Source organism: Dermochelys coriacea, chromosome 7 (assembly GCF_009764565.3).
Source record: "Dermochelys coriacea isolate rDerCor1 chromosome 7, rDerCor1.pri.v4, whole genome shotgun sequence".
NCBI classification, from domain to species: Eukaryota; Metazoa; Chordata; order Testudines; family Dermochelyidae; genus Dermochelys; species Dermochelys coriacea.
In genome coordinates, this window is record NC_050074.1 from 93,291,779 (window position 1) to 93,309,336 (window position 17,558).

Below are 17,558 nucleotides of genomic sequence, written 5' to 3' on the forward strand. Positions count from 1 at the left end.
TCATGTGAGTCAGGAATCAGACTTACCATGTGAGAAGATGTTATAATGCCCTTAATTTGTAACAGTTATAAAGGTTAATACCCTGTCTGCCCACAAGACTGGAGCAGGGTAGCACAAAAAGGAAGGAATGGACATTGCAGACACCTGTGGCATGAGAAAGCAGATATCTGCAAGCACAGAGATCTTGTGCCCTTGGCCTCTGTTTTAAGTGGTATAGAAGTCTTTCATTTACCATTAATAAATTTTTTACTATTAATTTTATTGAGTATCAAGCTGTCTGGAGTGGCTCACCACTATGAGTGACAACCTCAGGGCAGACTGCTAAGAAGAGAAGCACAAACTCCAAATCGGTTGTGTGTTCTATACTTAGTTTTCACCAACCGAGTATCAAGTGTGAACTAGTCAAGCACTATAACAGCCTTACCTTGGAGTTACAGACAGTTCCCTTGGGTACCCCAATCTATCCTGCCACTCAGGTAAGCATGTCTTTGTAAGAGATGGTCCCTTACACCAAAAATAACAACATTCAGGTTACTCCCAGTCCCAAAGGACCAGTCACTTACCCGTGATCAATTGTACCTCAACAGGGCTTGTATACACTACAAAATTGTCGACTTTAAGCTAATTCTTCCTTGAGCCTCCAAAATAATTAAATCAATTGTGTGCATGGCCACACCATCCTCATTGTCTCAATGGAGTGTGCCCTCACTAGCTGTGCCTGCCTCGATGCACAAAGCAGTGCATCATGGGTAGCTATCCCAAAGTGCAATTTGCCGCAGTGTGTTTTGGGAAGTTTGTGCAATGCCTCCTGGGACCAAAACATTGTCAGGGGAGAATGGAAACATTGTGTCAGCATCCCATGATGCACTGTGCTCAGTGGCGAACAACCCAGTGGTTTTCGCACCTTAAAACTGCCACAGATACACCATAACCCCAGAAGCATGGAGCCTGTTCAGTTGTGCACTCTTGCTGTGAGCATCTCAAACCCCTTGCACCTTCTTCTGCAGTATTTCCAGAGCTGAAGTAGGGTCTGCCGCGCGGAACATAACGATATCCTGCAAGCAGCCCTGCTGCAAGCCACTGAAAAAAACAATTAACAGTTGCTGCTGGCAATCACAGAGCAGCTGCACTCTGTTGAGTGATGTTTCTGGTCCCGTGAAGCAAGCACTGACTGATGGGACCACATTGGTTTGCAGGTATGGGATGACAAGCAGTGGCTGCAGAACTTTTGAATGAGGAAGGCTACCCTCCAGGAACTTTGTTCAGAGCTTTCCCCTGCCCTTCAGTTCAGCAACACAAAAATGAGAGCTGCTCTGACAGCGAAGAAGCAAGTGGCAATCGCTATATGGAAGCTTGCAACTCCAGACAGTTACCCGTCAATGGGGAATCAATTTGGAGTAGGTAAATCAACCATGGGAATTGCTGTGCTCCAAGTGTGCAGGGCCATTAATTGACTTATGCTACGAAGGGTAGTGAGTCTGGGAAATGTGCAGGACATAGTGGATGGTTTTGCCACAATGGGGTTTCCTAATTGCGGTGGGGCGATAGATGGCATGCATATCTCCATCTTGGCACCAGACCACTTTGCCAAAGAGTACATAAACCGAAAGTGATACTTTTCAATAGTGTTGCAAGTGCTGGTGGATCACAGGGGGCATTTCACTGACATCAACATAGGATGGTTGGGAAAGGCTCATGAAGCACACATCTGTAGGAACTCGGGTCTGTTCAAAAAGATGCAATCCAGGACTTTCTTTCCAGACCACAAAATGAATACTGAGGACGTTGAGATGCCTATAGTTATCCCAGGGGACCCAGCCTACGCCTTGCTCCCGTGGCTCATGAAGCCATACACTGGCTGTTTGGACAGCAGTAAGGAGCGTTTCAACAATAGGCTCAGCAAGTGCAGAAAGATGGTTGAATGTGCCTTTGGTTGTTTGAAAGGGCGCTGGAGAAGTTTACGAACAAGGTTGGACCTTAGTGAAGAGAACATCCCCATGGTTATAGCTGCCTGATCTGTGCTACATAATATCTGTGAATAAAAGGGGGGAAATTTTCTGCAGGGGTGGGCAGTTGAGACAGATCACATGGCAGCCTTTTTTGAGCAGCCAGACACAGGGCAATAAGAAGAGCACAGCAAGGGGTGCTGCATATCCTCGAGGCTTTAAAAAGCTGTTACAATAATGAGTTACAGTAATGTGAGTTGCTTTTCTGCATTGTGCTTTTCCAAACCTTCACCTGTCTTATATCACTGTCCCTGTAAAGCCAACCCCCCACCCAAGCCCACTGCTTCTACTCAATAAAGAACATTTATTTCTTGAATCCATTTACTTTTTTTAACAAACATAAAGTAAGAAGGAGAACAGAAAAAAAGGTAACTTTGGGGAAAAGGGATTGTAAAGTTGGAACAGGAGAAACATTTTCAGCTGTGTAACATAACACCGCATTCCAGACCATCAATGGTCTGGAATGGGAGCTTTCTGTTCCTTGTACCCTCCCCCTGAGATAAGTGAAAGGGATAATGGACTTTTCACCCACGCCTCATGGAATAGTTGGGGGAGGGTGATTCTGCACCAGGCGATGCTGGCTGGCTGTCCATCAGAGTTTGCAGAGGGACTTTAACTTCATGCTTCTGTTCCTGCAGTTCAACCAGATGCCTCAACATGTCTACTTGGGCCCTCATAATCTGAAGCATCTTATCCTGCACTGCATGCTCTCGCTCATTGGAAGCTTTCCTGCTCTCCATGTCCATGTCTAACTTCTCGGTTAGTGAAATGCTCCACGCTCTCAGCTCTGTGTCAGTTGTCCCGGAGGCATTCATTATCTTGGTGAGCATGTCCTCCTCCGTTCTCTTTCTCCTCCTTCTAATCAGCAAAAGTCTGCTTTCAGGTGTTGATGACACACTGAAGGACACATTTCCAGCTGACAGTCATGGGAAAAAATAAAGGAGCCATTGTACATGAATAAAATCTTTCCATAGCAAGACCACTTTCATTAAAAAAAACACCCTTTTTTGCTGCATTGCAGCCAGGTACACAGGAAACAGCCCCTCCCCGGCTAAAGCCCATGGTGAGTAGGCCCCCCCCCTTCGGATCATGGGTGACTGAACTTTTAATGAAGTTTATGGCAGGCTTATGTCGGGAGCTAGTCAAACAATGGCCCTTCCCCATAGCACCACGGGAAGCTGTTTACGAATGGGGGAGGGGAACATTTTCACTCCGAATTTGCAGAATCTCTCATGTGCGTCCTCAGTCCCCTACCAACCACTTTAAACTACTTGCTGACCCATGCTGAGCACAGTAAAGGTACATTAGCAGCCACGTGGTTTTGTGACCCAGAATGTGTGTGTGGGGGGGAGGGGGTCTACATTCCCTTTTTTTTTTTTTCTTGTAAGGGCACTTTTAATGATAACTTCTTTTTTTCTTCTTCGTTTCCCCTAGACGACCCTATGTGATATGAGTCTCCTGAGGTTAACAGAGGCGGAAAGGAAGGAGATACTGCAAGCGTCTGGGTATAAACCCAGTCCTTATCCTCCTATGCCGTGTACCGCAACGATGCCAGCAGAATTAATTCATGAGTTGCATGGGAAAGTGTCCTACCATGGTGGAAGAAATAAGACTGTCCTACCCAGAAAACTGCTCCAAAGGATTGCAGAGTACCTCCATGAAAGTTTCCTAGAGATATCCATGGAGGATTCCTGGGCTATCCCAGACTACATAAACAGTCTTTTCCGGGGGCCACCCTCTGCATAGCTGGAGCTGCCTCTTGTAAGCAGAGAACCATAGCACCTTGCTTTTTCTTCACAGTAAACATGCAATACCACCGAATGTGTGTGCTTGTTAAAGTTTAACTGGACTTTGATTATAACTGTATACTCACCAGAGGTGCCTTCCCTGGCACCACGGTCAGTCACTGTGGTGTCCTGCAACCCACGGCTCCAGGGTTAAAAATATTTCCTGGCTCTCGGGGAGAATGGATCCACCGCTCACCTGTCTCCCATTCTCCTCCTCTTCCTCATCCTCTTTGTTGTCCCTAGACTCACACATCTGTGAGGAGTCCATGTTGCTTGTGGGGGTGCTAATAGGGAATCGAGAATCACATGCAGCTTGTTGTAGAACCGGCATCTATGGAGTTCAGCACCAGAATGACTATTCGCCTCCCATGCCTTCTGGTATGCTTGGCGAAGTTCTTTCATTTTCACATGACACTGCTCTGTGTCCCTCGTGTAGCCCTTCTCCCCCATTCCATGAGCGATCTTTGCATAGATGTCAATGTTTCTTCTGCTGGATCGGAGCTCTGCCTCCACAGACTCTCTTCCCCACACAGCGATGAGATCCACCACCTCGTATGCAGACCAGGCTGGAGTGTGTTTGGGGCGTGTAGTCTCCATAGTCAAGCTGGCATGCTCCCAATGCTGATCAAACAGGAAATGGGAAATCAAAAATTCCTGGGGCTTTAACCAGGTAGGGGCTGTTTCCTGTGTACCTGGCTGCAATGCAGCAGAGTTGAGAATGATCTCCAGAGCGGTCACAGATGAGCATTGCGGGACACCACCTAGAGGCCAGTTAAGTCGAATTACACAACACTGTGTCTGCACTATCTCGCAGTCATGAAAACCAAATTAAGTGCTATGCCTCTTGCAGGGGTGGATTACAGAAGTCAACATTAGAGGCAATTTATGTCGGCGTAAAGGACCCGATAGTGTAGATACATACATTAACAGTTCGACTTAAGGCAGCTTCCTAACCTAACTTTTTAATGTAGACCAGCAACCTAATTTTTTAATGTAGGCCAGGCCTCAAATCTTACACCAAAGGCAGCACTTGTAGCCAATCCTGTAATAAACTAACTAAAAATTTATTAACTAGGAAAAGAGAAATAAGAGAATTAGGCCACATCTACACTAGCACTTGTGTTGGCAAAACTTTTGTCAATCATGGTGTGAAAAAACATCCCCTTACAGCGACGTAAGTTTTGCTGGCATAAGGGCTCGTGTGCACAGCACTATGTCGGCAGGAGATGCTCTCCCGCCAACATAGCTGCCACTGTTCATTAAGCTGGCTTTATTATGTTGACGGGAGTGTTCTCTCCTGTCGACATAATACGGCTACATGAGCGATCTTACAGCAGCACAGCTGTATCAGTAAGTGTAAATATGGTTTTATTTACAAGGTTAAAGGCGGTAAACGTTAACTCATTTGTGTGTGTCAGTCTTAGATTTCAAAAATAATAGAAGCTGCTGTAATGTGCAAGTTCTATATGTCCTTTAGGGCTAACCCACGCTAAGCAGCCAGAGATCCCTTGCTTAGGCTTAGAAGTCTTCCCCTCTCCCTAAAGTCCAAGCAGCATATGGTTAACAGTGTTTTCTTAACAAGAATTTTTATTCCCTTCCCCTCAAAGTTCAAGCTGATGGGACGAGTGTTTGGGCATATTTTCTTTTAGTAGGTGTGGGGAGAGGACTCAACAAAGTCTTTTGTCCACTGATGTGCCACAAAGGCTTGTTGGTGTCTATAAATCTTCTTTTGTTGTAGAGAAGATGACACTTCTTGAGGTAAACTAGCATTTCATACCTGGTAATGCTTCTCTCCTAACTGCAGGGGTTTACGGTTTTAGATCAAAGACTTAAATATTACCTGATAACATCGGAAGCAGATATCATAAGTGAGATTAATGCATGCAGCAACTCACAAGCATTTCATGAAGTCTAATCACTAAACACATTCTTATAAACCGAATACCTATTTTAACAGTACTATCACACAGGTGAACCAGACTGGTTTTCACCTATCCATTTGTCAATGTTCATTGAGGCCTACAGACCTTGGCAGAAGCTGGCGTGTGGACTGGCAGCGTAACGCTGGGGTAGCACACAGAGGCCCCAATCAGGATCAGGACTCAGTTATGCCTGGCACTGTACGAACACATGGGACACATGGCCCCTGCCCTAAGGAGCTTAATTAAATGAAGCTTAAGACTTTTTATGCTTTGAAGAGAGAGTGGCAGAATTTGTGTCTGAAATTAATTAATTAGTTGCATGTCAGTTGGAATGGAGACTCAGTTTTATGGTTAATCCAACTAGCTTTGACTGATCTGAATGTGAGAATTGCAAGACTGGATCAAACCCAAGTTCCATCTAATCCAATACTCTGTCTCTGACAGTGGCCAGTACTAGCTGCTTCCGAAGCAGCTGTAAGATCCCTGCAGTAGGCAGCTGAATGGTAATCTGTCCCCCACATTAGGTCTCATTCTGTCATCTAATAGTTAGAGATTCATCTTTGTCAAGGAGCTGAGCTGGTGAGACCTCCACAGAGTCCATTCAGGTCTGCTGCTGGCCTCGATCTGTGTCATCTCTTGTTGTGGAGAACCTATGGGAAGGGAGTCAAGAGAACTTAGGACTTTTGAGCAGAGTCCACTTCTAGCTGTTTGGAAATGAGCTCTTTGCCACAAAGAGTTCTTTATCTTTGCTGAGGCTCTCTAAGAGCCCACTGCTCAGATTACTGCCTATCACGCTGACCGATATTTTCTCATTGTTTCTTTGTACTCCCCTCATCTGTCCTTGTCCATATGTTGTCTCTGTTCTTACACTTACAGTGAAAACCTTTTGTTACTCTTGTGCTAGGCACTGTATGAACATAGATCAATGTGGTCCTCCTGCATGACTAGGGCTCCTAGGCACTATAATAATATAAATAAATAATAATAGTAAATTTTGTGGTGATAAATGGTGATTCACTGTAGCCTAAGCCAATGAAGCTCTCTATGGCAGCACTTTTCCACTTTCACCAATGGAGGGAGTAAAAAGCTCTTTTCCCCTCTGGAGCTTCTGGCCATTGGGCTTACATTGTATATCCCAAGTGTGGGTAGGGGTGTGTGTGGGGGGGAAATCAGATACTCAGCCATACACAGGAGAACATTGTCAGCATCTAGAATAGATGTATTTTGTTTTCAATAGATCATCTTATAACTTTACTATACTTTGTTGCATAGGTGCCAACTCCAGGGGTGCTCCGGGGCTGGAGCACCCAAGGAAAAAAATCTAGTGGGTGCTCAGCATCCAGCGCAGCCTCCCCATCAGTTCCTCCCCCTCCCCCTCAGCGTCTCGTGCCCACTGGCAGGCCCCGCCAATTAGCTCTTCCCCCTGTCTCTCAGCACCTCCATCCACTGCAATCAGCTGTTCAGCGGTGTTCAGCAGGCGCTAGGGGGAAGAGTGAGGTCAGGGTGTGCTCGGGCGAGTGGGCGGAATGAGGTAGGGCAGAGGCGAGAAGAGGCAGGGACGGAACAGGGATGGGAAGAGGTGGGGTGGGGGTTTGGAGTAGGGACAGGGCCTGGGGTGAAGCGGGGGTTGAGCACCCCCCAGCCACTCATAAAGATGGTGTCTATGCTCTGTTGTCTTAACACAGCTGCTGATATATTGATGGTGCACCCCTTCCTGTAAACCTTTTTTAAATATAATGGGCAGATTGAGAATCTTTTGGAATATTGCTTCTTATGGATTGGAATAAAAAGTTTTAAACCATTTTCTCAGTGAACAATAGTTCCATTATTCCCTATCAAAGTTTTTTTTCTGAATGTAGTGATGTGATCCATGATTCTTCATGGAGAGAGCCTACATGTGAGATAACATTTAAGAGTCTTTTCAGATTACACATCTAGGTTCTTATAAGCGTTACGTCAATTTACAACTGAGAAAATTTACAACTGAGAACAATATCGTTTAGCCCACTTGTAAGTAATTTTGTTAAGACATTTAGCTTATGTGCTTCTTGAATAGTATAAAAGAAAATAAAAACCTAAAAACTCTAAAAAGTACTTTTTGCATATAAATATCACTTTTTAGTGACTGTATATATAATTACACAATTTATTTATGTATCACAGATAACAATGGGAAATTTTAAAAAAATTGTTTTAAGAAATGGTCATAAGAAATAGTTACTTTACTAAAATATTTAATAATTATTCAAATAAACTTATTGTATATTAAAAGGGAAAATATTTGCTAGAAGTACATAATTAAAATAATTGACATTTAATCCATATATAGCTTTTGTATTCTTTTACATTTGTCATCACATCTTTCCGTTCCTTTCAGATCCATCCCTAAGATGATCTCTCATGACTGTATTTATGACAAATAAGTGATTACTCTGGGCAAATCTAACCCCACTAGTGTTTGCCTAGTGTTATGTTCAACAAGATAAGCAATTATATGTGCCCAGCATATTTTTTTGGCTATACAATACTGTACATATCAGATATTGTAAACATTTTGGCATGGAATTACATAGGCCAGATTACTGGATCCACCCTCATGACTCTACAATGTTACATGCCATACTACTTCTAGGGGAAGAGCAAATAAACAGTTCCTTCCTTCATTTTGTGCACCTGTTATAAATTTTTGTTTACTTTTCCTTTGTGTATTCTATTGATACTAAATTCACATTAGTACAGATAAGGGGAAATTCACCAGAGTAATGTTCAGAATGAGTTAGAGCATGGCGTCTCAAAGCATAAGTTTCACTGTTTGACTAAATTGTATCCCTATATCCAAACATTCACCTTGGAACACTCTACAGCCCCTCATCCCCATATCCGCCTGATCTGATATTCTAAATAGAATAATAAATATGTCATTAATAGAATTATTATAGTAATATTCAACAGTAGAAACATTAGAACAGAAGATTTAGTTTTCTTCAGTAATATAGCTAGTGACTTAAAAAGCAAATAATTATAGTAGTTTGAGACTAGTTATGTGAATGAAGTGGGCATGATTTAACTCTGTATCTCCCTCTGACTGAGGCATTTTCTGCTATCTAATCATATTTGTTCCAGAATCCTTTATCCAGAGTATCCTGTTTACTACTTTTTCTCCATTGCAAATATATTTTCTTAGAAAAATATAAATTGCCTAAATTGTTCCTCTCCTTTGAATATTTGATTGTGTAGCTTAACAGCATCCTAAATGAAGGTTTTTATTTCATGTATTTAGAACGCTGCTGACCTTAACCACAATAACAAAAGGGCCATGGGAGCTTTTTGAAAAATGTTGTCAAAATATTGATTCCTCTTTAACTGCTGCCTCAAATTAAGATAGTAATAAATGACTCCTCCCCCAGAACAAAAGAGGGGAAGAGAGGTCCCATTACAACATCCTCAATAGATGAGCATGCATTGTGTATAGCAATAAAATGGAATTTTATATGGTGCAAATATATACACACTGTTCTATTTACATATGACTCATTTCTAATTATAGATAACTATTCATCCCAGGGAATGGGGGATAGAAATTTGAACCAAGTACTGACTTGTTTTGTTAGCTACTCAAAGCTTTACTTTAATTTTTTTGTTATAAGATTTCCCTCTCCTATGGTTCCCTCCTCTCCTGTGATGACTTACACTCTGTCTTTCCTTTCTGCATGTGATAGCACTCCTTATTTACATGCACCCAGCACAGAGTATTTTTAGGAACATATTAAAACTCCCTAGATGGGAATCAAAACCAACCACAACATTCTCACTTCAATGGTATCATGTCTAACCATTGCTATTCAGCTGGTACTTAAGTCATACATTCTTAATTATATCTGTTGAATACTAGGCTGTAATTCTTTGCCCTGGAAGGTTACTGCAATATGTCATGTGTCAACTCAAGTCACAAGCACAAAATGTTTTCTTTTCCTTTTTTGGATATAACCTCTAAGAAGTACTTTAACTTAGTCACAAAATTTTAATATATAACATTATGAACCATATTATAATATGTAATATTACTTTAAAAATGTCTCCTGTTCATGTGTACTGCTTGATCTACTATATTAAACCATGCTTTTCATATATGAAGGTAACCTGACCCTGAGATAGACAGGATATATCACCCTTATATTTCTAGGATTTGAACTAGAGATGGAGTCTAAAAATCATAAAGATAGGTTTCAGAATAGCAGCCATGTTAGTCTGTATCCACAAAAAGAAAAGGAGTACTTGTGGCATCTTAGAGACTAATGAATTTATTTGAGCATAAGCTTTCGTGAGCTACAGCTCACTTCATCGGATGCATTCAGTGGAAAATACAGTGGGGAGATTTTATATACATAGAGAACATGAAACAATGGGTGTTACCATACTCACTGTAAAGAGAGTGATCAGGTAAGGTGAGCTATTACCAGCAGGAGAGCGGGGGCCCCCACTTCAGCCCCAGCTCTCCTGTTAGTAATAGCTCACCTTACCTAATCACTCTTGTTACAGTGTGTATGGTAACACCCATTGTTTCATGTTCTCTATGTATATAAAATCTCCCCACTGTATTTTCCACTGAATGCATCCGATGAAGTGAGCTGTAGCTCTCGAAAGCTTATGCTCAAATAAATTTGTTAGTCTCTAAGGTGCTACAAGTACTCCTTTTCTTTTTAAAAATCATAAAGGGCATGATCAGTGCTTACAGCAGATCAGAATAGCTCATCTGTTTTGATGGCCATTGTGAAAGATCTAGAGTTTATGTTGTGATATGAATTTTTTTAAAGAGAAAAAATCATGTTAAATAACAATGGCTGAATCAGGCTAAAAGAGAATCTCTACAAGCTGTGAATAGTGTGACCAATAATCTCAGTCAGTTATGAACAATTTTGTGGTCACAGACAGAAGGGCAACATAATCACAAATACCTAGCTAGATCTGAAATTCAATCCAGCAGAAGGCATTGTTTTAGGAAAATGTCTTTAGAAGTTCTTGAATGTTTATACCACTGCTCGCAGTTTTATGAATTTATGACAGCTTTTAAGAACTGGTATGTTTCTTAAGGTGCCATGGTTACAGAAAAACCCATGTTTATTAGTGCCAACTCACTGTGACTATCCAGGGCCAGATTCATCAATTGGTTGTGGATACTTTATGTTTTAATGCAAATCAGCCATAAAGATAGCTTAGCTAGCTGGTTAAACTGTAGTGGCACAAAGTAATCAGAGTGTACTAGTGAATCTCGGCCCCAGTGTCAAATTCTACTCTTGTCAGTGGTTAGGTGACTGAGTGCTTGCACATTCACAAAAAGAAAAGGAGTACTTGTGGCACCTTAGAGACTAACAAATTTATTAGAGCATAAGCTTTCGTGAGCTACAGCTCACTTCACGAAAGCTTATGCTCTAATAAATTTGTTAGTCTCTAAGGTGCCACAAGTACTCCTTTTCTTTTTGCGAATACAGACTAACACGGCTGCTACTCTGAAACTTGCACATTCAGTTACACAATACTTTTTTTAATCATTAACCCAATAACTTTAATCAAACTTTCAGGCTTGGAGAATTTCTGCAGAATTTAGTCTTCACATAGGTTTTTCATTTTTAAAATCACACACATGTTTGGGAAGAGCAGAGATTTCACACCTGCAGGATGAGGCATGAACATCTGCAGGGGAGGATGGAATTCCTGTGCCAGTGCCCAGCTCTTGTAAAGGACTGGAATTGGGGAATTTCTAAAGGAGTTGGCACACTCTTGGACAGTACCTCACACTGGACAGTTTTTAGGATCTTTTATGAGGTTACCTGCAGTGGGAGCCTCCATGCTATAGCAGAAGTGAATGGAAGATCCTGAAGTAGAATGTATGTACATCCATATGGTCTCATGTGCCTCAATGATTGTCTCTGTGATATGTCCATGATTCTACAGATTAGGCCTCAGTTGGTTCAAAAAGGGCCAAAAACTCTTCCTCCAAGAAAATCAAGCTTGTCTGCAAAGAGTTATCCAACCATCCACCTTAGAGATGCAATACTCAGAAGAATCGAAAAAACCTTCTGCAAGGGACAGATGGACAACAGGACAGTGTGCTGCCTTCCTGGAGCCAAGACACAGGATGCCACTCTAAGACTGGATAGGCTTCTGAAGTTGATAGGTGAGGATCCACTGGCAGTTGTTCATATCGGCAATAATGACAGTGCATTGCGGGATATCTTGCAGATAGTAGATGACTTCGAGGAATTCAGAGGCATGCTGAAGAAGAATAATTTTGAAATGATCGTGTCTGAGATTCTTCATGTTCTACAAGTGGAGGAAGACAGTCAGCAGAAGATTGTTAGCTAGGTAAGTTGTGTAGAGTTTTGGTTTTGTGGGACATTGGTCCACCTCCTTTGGGAAGAGGAGGAGGTATAGTTTGGATGGCCTCCACTTCGGTAGAAGGGGAACCAATCTTCTTGGGGACAGGCTGACTAGAGTAGTCAGGAGAGGCTTGAACTAACAGAAAAAAGGGAGGGTAAAAAAAGGGAAGATATTAGCACAAAATTGAGATGTTGAGAACAAAATTAATTAATCAGGGAACCAAAGGACACAAAGAGAAATAATTCTTGAATTGCCTATACACAATGCTAGGAGCCTGGGAAACAAGAGGAATTGGAATTGCTCATTTATTAGCATAAATTTGATCTAGTTGGTTTTACTCAAACCTGGTGGGATGAGTCTCACAATTGGAATGTTAAAATCAGTGGTTATAACCTATTTATGAAGGACCAAGTGGGCAAAAGTGGGCGTAGTGGCACTTTATGTCAAAAATAGCATTTTCTCTTTCCAAGTCACAGATAGCTCAGAAGAAAATGATCTTGAATGCTTAGGAATCAATGTCCTAACAGATAAAGCACAGGATGGATACTAGTTAATGTCTGCAACAGACTAGCAAATCACGTTAGGGAACAGGGTAACTGGCTTCTAACGCACCTATCTATGAAGGATAGGGAAAAAAGCTGCCTGATCACTGGGGGACTTTTGAATGACTCATGCTGGAGGTCTCATACTGCCATACTACAACGTCCTTGGAACTTCTAAATGTAATAGATGACAATATCCTAACTCAGAAAATGTTGCTGCCAACATGGAGGAATTATTATTAGACCTTGTCCTAGCAGATAAAGAGGAACTGTTCACAAAACTAAAAATTAATGGTAGTTTAGGTACAAGTGATCATGACTTGATCACATTTATAATGTGCAAGCAGAATAAATTCCAAATCAGTATTTTATATATTTGGTGCTTTAATTGGGCCAGTTTCACAAAGCTGAAAACAATTATGAGCCAAACCATCTGGGAGGAAGAATTTAATCAGAAAAATTTAAACGATAATTGTGAATCATTTAAGAACTCCTTACTAGATTCTCCAAAAGCCACAATGGAGGAAGAAGGCCATGCTGGTTAAAAAATTGGCCTGGTTTAGAGGGGAAGTGAAGGCAGGTATTAAAAATTAAAAGAAAACTGTAACAAATGGAAGAGAGGGGAAGTTGATAGTAATGAATATAAATCAGAAGTTAGGAATCATATAAAATTGATAAGGTACGCCCAAGGGGCACAAGGAGAAATCTAAGCAGCAGAATTAAGGACAATAACGAGTTGTTTAAGTATATTAGGAACAAAAAGAATCTTGACAATGATATTGGTTCAATACTAAATGGAAATGTAGAATTATCAGTAATGATGCAGAAAAGGCAGAAGTGTTCAATATTTTTTTCTATTTTGTATTTTGGGGGGAAAAGGTGATATAGTCTCATTATACTGTGATGATAACACTTTTTCCATTCCACTAGTATCTCTAGAGGATGTTAAACAGAAGCTACTAAAATTAGACATTTTAAAATCAACAGGTACAGATAACTTGCATCCAAGAGTTTGAAAAGTGCTGGTTGAAGAGCTTCCTGGACCAGTAATGTTAATTTTCAAAAAATCTTGGAGCACTATTTTAAAAAGGGTAAACAGGATGACCTGGGTAATTATAGGTTTCTCAGCCTGACATCAATCCCTAGCAACAAAGAATGTAGGCTGTACTTACAGGACAGAGGACTCTTATCCTGGTACTCAGTGGCTCTGAAAAAGATTTGGGGGTTGTGGTGGATAATCAGCTGAACATGAGCTCCCAATATAATGCTGTGGTGAAAAGAGCTAATGTGATCCTGGGACGCATAAACATGGGAATCTCTAGTAGAAGCAGAGAAGTTATTTTACTTCTAGATTTGGCATTGGTGCAACCACAGCCTGAATACAATTCAAGAAAGATACTGATAAACTGAAGAGGGTTCAGAAAAGCCATAAGAATGATTAAAGGATTAGAAATCATGCCTTATAATTATAGACTCAAAGAGATCAATCTATTTAACTTCACAAAGAGAATGCTAAGGGGTGACTAGATTGCAGTCTATAAGTGTCTACATGGGGAACAAATATTTAATAATGAACTTTTCAATCTAGCAGAGAAAAGTGTAACATAATCCAATGGCTGGAGATTGAAGCTAGACAAATTCAAACTGGAAATAAGGTGTACATTTTTAAGGAAGAGTAATTAGCCATTGGAACAATTTACCCAGGGTTGTGGTTGACAATTTTTAAATCAAGATTGGATGTTTTTTCTAAAAGATACGCCCAGGAATTATTTAGGGGAAGTTCTATGGCCTGAGGTATACAGGAAATTAGTCTATGTGATCACAGTGGTCCCTTCTGACCTGGGAATCTATGAATCTGTCAATATTGACAACATACAGACCAACTCTCCCCTTCTGTGGAGAAACCCACAAGAGAGATTCCTGAGGGACAGGAATATTCTGAGATTTACCTCACAGTGTTTACTCTAATTCATGGTCTCCAGGGGATTTGGAGTTCCTAGAATGGGAAGGTGATGCACCATGTCTCTGACCTCTATGTTGCTCCGCTAGTCCCCTTCTCCCTGTCAGTATGACTTCTTCAGAAAGCATGTAACAATTGGCTAGATAGCCCAGAGGATGATCAGTAGCAGAAATGAAAAAGACAAAGTGGTTAATAGAGCTTTGAGCTGTACCAACTCTCTCCTGGAATTCCATACAGAAATTTGTAAGAGTTTTGCAGGTGAGAGTGCCATGACCAGTCCCATGCTCCTCCCTTCCAGCTCCAAACCTCCGGGAACCCCTTCCACAGGGAGAAATGGAGGGGGAAGTGCTACAGTGGTGACATTGCATTCTTCACCACCTTCTGGGAAGGGAGAGGAAGATGGAATGATGATATGAAGACCCCATATACCTTCAGATCCCAGGGAGATGGACCATTCCAATGTCAGTAAAATTGTGTATTTCTCAACTTGTACTACATTGGCCATATTATCTTGTCCAGTGTGCAAACCCACATTTTCTAGATATAACAATTACCTCATTTTCCCCGCACTAGAGACCTTTTACTGAGAAAGAATTGACTCACTTTGGGTCACAATGGGAATCCAACATTTAGAAATAATAAACCAAATTCTGTTAACTTTTGTACTACACACAACTATTTCTTTATAAAACATGAAAATTTTGGATCAAACACCATACTTGATTAGATGAGAAAGTGGGTTCCTAAGTTTTGGTATGTTAGCTATGAAACAAGTTTTCCAAAAGACAAATATGAAATAGAGAATATGTTTTCTGGTCATCAAGGACAGTTGGAGGGGGAGAAGAGGAGACTTAATGCCAAATTTCTCATCAAATAATGATGGGGAATGTGTGACCTTTCCAATAATGTATAGCAGCTATATTGTCACCTCTGTAGCACTTCCCCCTCCATTTCTCCCTGTGGAAGGGGTTCCCGGAGGTTTGGAGCTGGAAGGGAGGAGCATGGGACTGGTCATGGCACTCTCACCTGCAAAACTCTTACAAATTTCTGTATGGAATTCCAGGAGAGAGTTGGTACAGCTCAAAGCTCTATGAACCACTTTGTCTTTTTCATTTCTGCTACTGATCATCCTCTGGGCTATCTAGCCAATTGTTACATGCTTTCTGAAGAAGTCATACTGCCAGGGAGAAGGGGACTAGCGGAGCAACACAGAGGTCACTGTGGCAGAGTATGCTCCAGCTGGCATTATTTCAAAACCTACCGATAGACTATTCTTTATCAAGATCTCCCTGAAAGCCAGATAAATTAACTCAGCTTCCTCGTATATTCTCACCTTATCAGAAAGGGCTGAATATTGCTAAATTTTGAAGGCTAGAAACATTTGCATTTCATAGAATGTTAAATATGGGTTATTAAATCTTGACTAGTAAAGAGATTGTTATGGCATTCTTATCCATGGATTTGCCATGACTGAATATAGTAAAGTATGTTTTTAGGGAGAAATGGGTAATGAGATACTATGAAACAATATAGACAAGGAATCTTCAAATATTACAGTTCTTAAGGGGCAAAATGATTAAACAGTGAACATTTGATGTTATGTATAGATCGTACAATTCTTTCATCTTGTGAATAGTCATTCCGTACAGGTGGGGTCCAATTTAATTCAGTGAAATCGCAGGATCTGGCTTTAAAAGTGTAAGCACATGGCTAGTTTGCTGAATGCTCTTTGTTTTCTGCACAGATGCAGTGGATCACCCAGAGAATGGTTACAAAGGAGTAGCAATGCACATTAATTTTTATTGGCACTGGTAATTCCACAAAAAGATGATTTTCTAACTGGAAAAAATCAAAATTTAGGAACTTGGAGAAATAACTTCATGTTAAACAGGCAAAGCATGTACTGAAACCTTTTCATCATCATTATCTTCTTCAGGTAATCCTGAAACTTGGAAAATCACAAAAGAAACATGAGTGCCAGAGGACAAGCACACAAAGATGAATATAGATAAGTATTTTTAAAATCTACTGTGCAACTATTACATCTTTTGAAAATGTAAATATACTTTTCACACATGCAAATATTTACATGTGTTTTGTCCACACTCTTTGAAAATGGAGCCTTAGAGACGTAGATTAAATCCATTGTAACAGAACTGTGACTAACTAGGATTACAATAATCACTGTACTGTCCACTATGGCCAAGTCTTAAAATCATGACTTCAAAAGTATAGCCCCTTACCAGTCAAATTAAATGAGACTCTTCTTTCACAAAAAGGTGCATAATACCTGTGAACTGGTCTGATCTTCCATCCAATTAGAGGTAGCTAGAACCCACTTGACTGAAAGGAGAGGTAGGCGTTGGCAGGACATTTTCCATGAAGAATCCACAGCTATGGAATTTGCTTCCCCATCAGAGCTCAGATTTGTTAACTCCAGGATGTGCTGTATGACCCATCTTTTCTTGGGCATAGGGGAGCAAGCAGATTAAGATGTTGGGATATTTTGTGTTTGTGTTTGAGTGGTTATTGGGGGGAGAGGCTAGTTTGATTTTACTATTTGTATGGGAAGCTCAATGAATGTTAGATTATTAAAATGTTGTGCTCAATAATATTGTTTTAAAAATTGTGAAGTCCCAGACTTTGACATAGATGCTGCTAAATAAATTAGGACAACCTTTTCTCACATTAAGTACTATCTTATTCTGGGCCAGCTATTGCCACATTTATTCATTCTTACTCTAGAGAAATCCCACTGACTTCAGTAGGCTGACTTGCAGAGTAAAATAATACTCCGCATGAGGACAGGTATCAGTATCTGGACCCCCCAAATAACTCTCCTGTTCTCCTGCTCTTGAATATTATGTTATTTTGCTGATTTTTTGCTTTATTTGCCATGTTAGTTACATTGGAAGAGGTACTCTGGGGAAGAGACTGTGCTGCACTTCTCAGGCTTTAAGCCA

At 40.8% G+C, this 17,558-nt stretch overlaps 1 long non-coding RNA gene across 1 annotated transcript in view; it reads left to right on the forward strand.

The window, feature by feature from the left end:
- The window catches only part of LOC119858830, a 66,239-nt gene extending 49,080 nt beyond the window's left edge, over window positions 1-17,159 (forward strand). Inside the window, exons 3-4 of the long non-coding RNA XR_006282976.1 lie at window positions 11,668-12,078; window positions 16,532-17,159. This is a non-coding gene — a long non-coding RNA (uncharacterized LOC119858830). The remainder of the gene's footprint in view (window positions 1-11,667; window positions 12,079-16,531) is intronic.
- The last annotated feature ends 399 nt before the right edge of the window (window positions 17,160-17,558 follow it).